Source organism: Anopheles stephensi, chromosome 2, assembly GCF_013141755.1.
Source record: "Anopheles stephensi strain Indian chromosome 2, UCI_ANSTEP_V1.0, whole genome shotgun sequence".
Classification (NCBI taxonomy): Eukaryota; Metazoa; Arthropoda; class Insecta; order Diptera; family Culicidae; genus Anopheles; species Anopheles stephensi.
Window position 1 is genome coordinate 25,201,851 of NC_050202.1, and position 6,000 is coordinate 25,207,850.

The window sequence follows — 6,000 nt, forward strand, 5'->3', positions numbered from 1 at the left end:
GTTTTCCTTTCATTCTGTGTGTGCTTTTTAAATCCTGTCGTTCACGTTCACGTTTTGACTTTCTGATCGAATGCCGTTCTGACCAAACAAAAAATAAAAAATAAACTGAAAATAAATCGCACACAGCCTCCGGGAAAAGCGAAGCGCTTCTTGCGAAACATTCTGGCATCAAGCATCAGAATCCAGCAGCAAAAGCTACCAGAATCCGGCAGTTTGCTAGCGGTGGTAGTACACGAGATGGCACGCGTTGGCGAATGAAGCAATTAATATTCATTCTGATAAATGAATACGTAAACGAGGCGCCCACTTTTTGCTCTGTTGCTTTAACATCGCTGCATCGGGAGGAAGGTGGGGAGGGGTTTTTGCTACATTGGGGGGTTCAACATTACCTTCCTTCCCGTTTGAAGCCTTCCAAATCAGAGAATGATATGCACACCACCACTCGCGACAGCAGCAGCAGCAGCAATAGCAACAGCAACATTCAGTAATTATTGTGGTGAAGCATCATTTGCTCTGCACTGACAGTAAACCCGGTACGGGTTCGTGAGTCAGAATTGGAAATCGCTCAATTCATTGGGATGGTACGACGACGAACCGGTTTCCCCATGTGTGTCTGTGTGTCATCCACCACAGAAAAAAGAGAACTGCAAAGCGCAGAAGAACAATCGAACATTTCACGTGTTTCGGTAACGGGCGCCTGAATGTATGCAATGCGATGTGTTTTTTTTTTGTTGTAGCATTTTAATAGGAAACCTTGTTGAAACCAGTCCCTTAAATCGTTGGTAATTGATGCTTCCTGGCAGCCGGTAAATCTTCTTACGTCCCATCATAATGGGGGAGGGTTATTAAATTGTAATTTTTCACTGGCAATAATCTTTTCAGCATGAGCTGTGACATTGATGGCAACCACACAAAATTAAAGTGTTCGAACTTAGAATCGCTGCAACAATGAGTTGAACGGCGTTTGCTAAAAATAAAACCAATTCAATGCAAGCCGTACAAATGAGTGCAACAAAGTTAAGGATTATTTTTAACAAACGAGGCGTCGTTTAAACCGAATCACATCTGTTTGTCATATTTTTGGTCTGGAAGATCTAGTTCTTCTTCATCCAGAAGGATTGATTCAAAGTGCTTGCAGCTCCAGTAATGTGGCAACGTGATTTTTGAAACATCATCCTTTTCTGAAATGCTCAAAATGAACTTACGGTCAATCGAAACGGATGCTCGCTCAAGAACGCTGGAAGTCAGAATCAAATTCACCACTCCAGCCGAAGTAGCTAAAAATACGTGGCCAGCTGTAAAGTGTCCGTCTACAAAACTCTGCCAAGGAATGCACTTTTGGAGTAGCTTTTCTCGCCCGGTAATCGGCTGGGCGTACGTGTGTTGCTACAGACTGGATAATCCAGTCCCAAACGCCCGAATCAATTCAACGATGAAACTCAGCGTTGTAAAATCGTTCAAAATAGTTTGTGCCAGCTGGTACGAGTTTTTTGGACCGCTTAGCATGGTGTTTGCCGTTTGTTTGCATTGCAATTGACGCCAACGTGGCACGAAATGTTGGCTACATAATGCACGAAGAACTCGTGGCAAGACTGCTACTCATGCAGAAAAAGGCTGCATTTTCCCTCGCAACGAGCATCACCCAAGTAAGGATAATCGTGTATAACAGATTGTGTTATACAATTGGCCTGATACATATGGAGATTGAAAAATCATGCTTAATGTCTCCTAGCCTTGAACGGAAACTGTATGGAATCAAGTTTTTCCCCATTTTCCTATTCGGGCTTCCTCTGTAAAAAAAAACCCCGGAACATCTGGCACACAGCTTTCCGATACGGTTTGCCGTTGAAAGTACAGATGACTGGCACGGCCGCGAAAAGGTTGCCACGGTCGCGATTCGTGATGATGCAGAAAGAAATGCAGGTGCCGGTGAACATTTTTTGCTCCCTGCTGTGTGCCGGGAAATAAAATACACAAAACAACGCAAAAGGTAATGCAAACCTCGTTCAACTCTGCATGACGGTGTCGCATCTTGTTTGTAGACTTGATCGTCGCCCGTCAACTGTATGACAACAGCGATGCACGGCCATCCACCTGCATCTTTCAACCACCCCGGGTGAGCAGCCAACCCATCGTCGGGCTTTTAGATAATTCACTTTGCCTTTATTGCTTTGGGTGCGTCTTCGCGCAGCAACGTATTTCACACGCTTCATATTAGATGATGCCTCAACGCAACTCAACTGACCCACCGAGAAAGATGTACCGTGGGCCTGAAGTCTGATTCAATTAAATCTCTTCCCGGTGCTCGGATGTTTCCCAGAACCAAACACAAGTGCATGCTCGGCTCAAAAGGTGGAAAAATCGACAGTTTCTGACTCCGGCATCCGGCAGGCAAGTGTTTGTGTGTGTCAATAGTAGGGCAGACCGGAATGCAGGACCTGCATTTGCTTCCTGGCAAATTGGTAGCTAAACAATCGTCTCGCAAACGAAATAAAAACGGGCAGCGCAAGTCTTTCGCGAATGCCGCAAATCGTATTTTCGACCGACCCGTTGGCCATTTTCGGCCACCATTGAACGGTGGTTGACGGTGGTGGTTTAATTAAATGCAAACGGAACGTGTGATTTGATGTTCCCGGCACGGTCACATCCTTGCAAGCACGTCCGGCCGGGGACTTTAAATTGGTAGCCCACGGGCACCCCACCCCCGGAATACGGGTGGTTGACACAGTGCCCGAAAGTTGTCGCCAGGAGTTTCGCAACACACTTCGCCCGTGTCGTGGACAGATCTTTACTTAATTGATCGACATCGGGCGTCATCGTCGGCCTTGATGGTGTCTGCCAAGCTCCAAAAGTCACCAAACTTTCACTCACCCACCGAATGGGGCATAGAAAAAGTGGGGAAAACTTTTCAACTCTTTCGCCACGTTTTCGGTGACGAGAGAACTCTCTGCCAAATCGGCACCAATTTTCCAATTGAAGCTTTTCCGCAATCGTCGTGCCCGTCCGTCCTGAAACCTGACACTGCCCGAAGCGTTTGTTGGGAGCGTCACCAGCAGCTCGATGCTCGTGCAATTCTGGTCATTATTTGAAGTGGAACCGTGAACGGTGAAAGGCGCACCGGCACGGTTGATAACAGGTGCGGATATTTTAGTAATTAGCCAAATTAAGGTGAAATAATCAAACGCTACACAAAGTCAAAATGTGTGTGCAATGGCTAGCAGCAATGTTTATTTAATGAGGGAAGGCATGCTGTTTTTGTTTGTAATGGTGAAATGGAGCTTTACAATGTGTCAACTAACTGCGAGAGATACAGTTTAAATTGCTACAATGATCAATTTTAATACGAAAAACGGAACAAATTAGCTTTGAGCTTATTGGTTTTGTGGTGAAGCTTATTAAAAATTGACAAGAATGCAACAATGCACATTGCTAATTGAATTACCGTTTCAAATGACTTTTTCAGATAATTTATGGAAATAACCAGTATAAATTGCTACATAATAATGCGAATTTCATTGAACCATAGTTTTCAAAGCTGACTAATTTGTTAAAATGAGTCAAAAAAGGGCAATTTCCTAGTTCGATCTGCACGCGCCTAAATGTAGGCAAGCATGTACAAATTCACCAATATTGAACAAATTAGAGCTGTTTAAAATGTGACACGAAAGTAATTGCTTCATTTTGTTATAAAATTTTAAGATAGATTCTAAATTCATATGACCTTGAAAATTTGAAAATTATTCAAATTTTTAATAAAAAACTTAACATCATTTAAATTTTGTTTTGGTTTAAAATTGATCTTACATTATGCCTTTTTAAAAAAATAATAAAAATACTGCATGCAAAAGTGTACAACTTGCATAAAGCTTAAAATATAATGCAAATATTGGCAAAAATAATATAATTTTACTTTAAATTAAATTTAATCAAACAACTGATAATTGAAAAAGGAAAAGCATAAAACTATGCAGATAAGTTTATTTTAAGAATAAACAAATTGTTTGAGCTTGAGAACAAAACTTGAATACAAAAAATCTAATAAATATATGATAACACATTGAACTATAGTTATAACGAAGCATATGAATCATTTAAAAATAAAATAAAAATATTGCAATAGATTTAAAATTTATGAAAATATAAGTAAAACACACGCAAGAGTTAAATAAAAAAATGGAATTATAAAAGAGTTAGAAGAACAGAAGATAAAAAAAATGTCGAAATGACTTCGAAAAAATCTAATCAACTGCCTTATAGCATTACAAACATAATAAAAAACACTTATCAAAATCATAAATAATTACCAAGAGTAACTAATCAATTAACAGAATTCACACGAACTGCAATCGAAGAGCTGGTGCAGCGGACCAAAGAAAAAAACATAAAACACATGCTCCATACCGAGCCCTCTGCGGTCTACTGATGACCAGATAACCATTCTTCGATGCAGCCTTCACCCGCGAAGGTAATCAAGGCTACTTAGCTGTTTTAAAAAGCATTCTTCACTAGACGCTTCCACAGGTGCAACGGCCAATTCCATAACTAGTTTCTTGCACACTTGTGACTACCGTGCAGCAAGTACCTTATCGTACTGACCGGCCCCTATCAAAGCATTCGATCATAAACACACACACACACACTCTCGAGGATAAAAAACAGAACAATCACCTGCACACAGTGTCAGTGATCGCATCGCACCCTGCACAAGGCCGTCGGGAATGCATTGCATGGGTACGCCGCTTATTGTACCTACCTTGCACCGAGGCTTCGGACCACAACCAAAAGGCACGGGAACCGGTCCGAAAGGTGTAATGGATGAAATGCCACACAGCACAGCACAGCTGCAACACGATCAACCCCACTCGGCACGATCGATAGGTAAACGATGCGATGAACTAATTTTCCTCTCCAAACACGAACCACTTAAGAAGGTGCCCAACGGGCTCCAACCGGGACAGCAATCCGTGCCGGGCAACCTTTCTAAGCCGTACGTCACACCCCGTTGCACGCGGACACAACAACAAGAAATTCGTTCACTCACTCGCAAATGATAATCACTTCCCACTTCACTTGTAACCTTTCCTTTCGCTGTGAACTTGTACAGAGTCGGTTTTCGGGCTTCGGAAGATCTGATACGACGCTGCTACAGTTCTTGCGGATAATGTCCTTACATGCGAAACGGGCATCTACCCATCTACGGGATGGAGTGCTTCCGGCGGTCCTTTTTCCCACCAAACCGTGCGCTTAATTACGCTCGGCACTGGTTGTTGCACGAATTTATTGCGGTTTAATGGTCAAATCGTCCAATTAAGGATATTGCTACCGTACGCGTTCAATTGCTGCTTTGAAGAAAATTTGGAAGGGTGGACCTAGGTGCACTGGAACGTGGATAAATTATGACCACCTACTAGAAGCGCTTCAATAAACACGTGTTTGAAGGCAAACGACTGCTTTGCAAGGAATTTATGCACATGAGGCTTTGAATTTTGAAGACGACACGCACAAAAAAAGCAACCAGAGCAGAAAGGCGGCTACCGGCTACGCTTTCTTTCTTTGTAACGGATTTTGGCTCCGCAATTCAAACTCCACGCTCACACACGTGCACGGATCGGTATTCGGATTTTCCCGCCAAACAAAACGAAATTCGTTTCCACCTTGTCGCTTCCACGGTTTCGACCGCGAACTCGACGCAGTGCGTTTGCTTTGTTTTCCAACTCAACAGCTGCTCGCGCGAGAGCTCTGAAAACGACTAAACGCTGCTCGCCGTTCAATCTTCACCGGAACCGAACGGCGCCATTGGACGTGGGCCGTGGTTCGTATCAGTGCAAGAGCTGCAGCACTAGCGCAGACCGTCGTCGTCGTCGTCGTCGTCGTTCGGATGGATTGTTTTGGTTGTTCGTTCGTGTTTCGTTGGGCATCTCGCTGTCGACATCGTCTTCCGAACGGCCAAACGCCAGCATCCTTTCGTGGTGGGTTCGGTTCGGGAAAGGCTTCCTTTCG

The 6,000-nt window shown here is 43.4% G+C and overlaps 1 protein-coding gene across 1 annotated transcript in view; it reads right to left on the minus strand.

The window, feature by feature from the left end:
* LOC118505894 overlaps positions 1-5,746 on the minus strand; it is a 61,395-nt gene extending 55,649 nt beyond the window's left edge. The window contains exon 1 of the mRNA XM_036042348.1: positions 4,754-5,746. The gene's annotated coding sequence lies outside the window, so the exon portion shown is untranslated. The remainder of the gene's footprint in view (positions 1-4,753) is intronic.
* Positions 5,747-6,000: the final 254 nt, after the last annotated feature.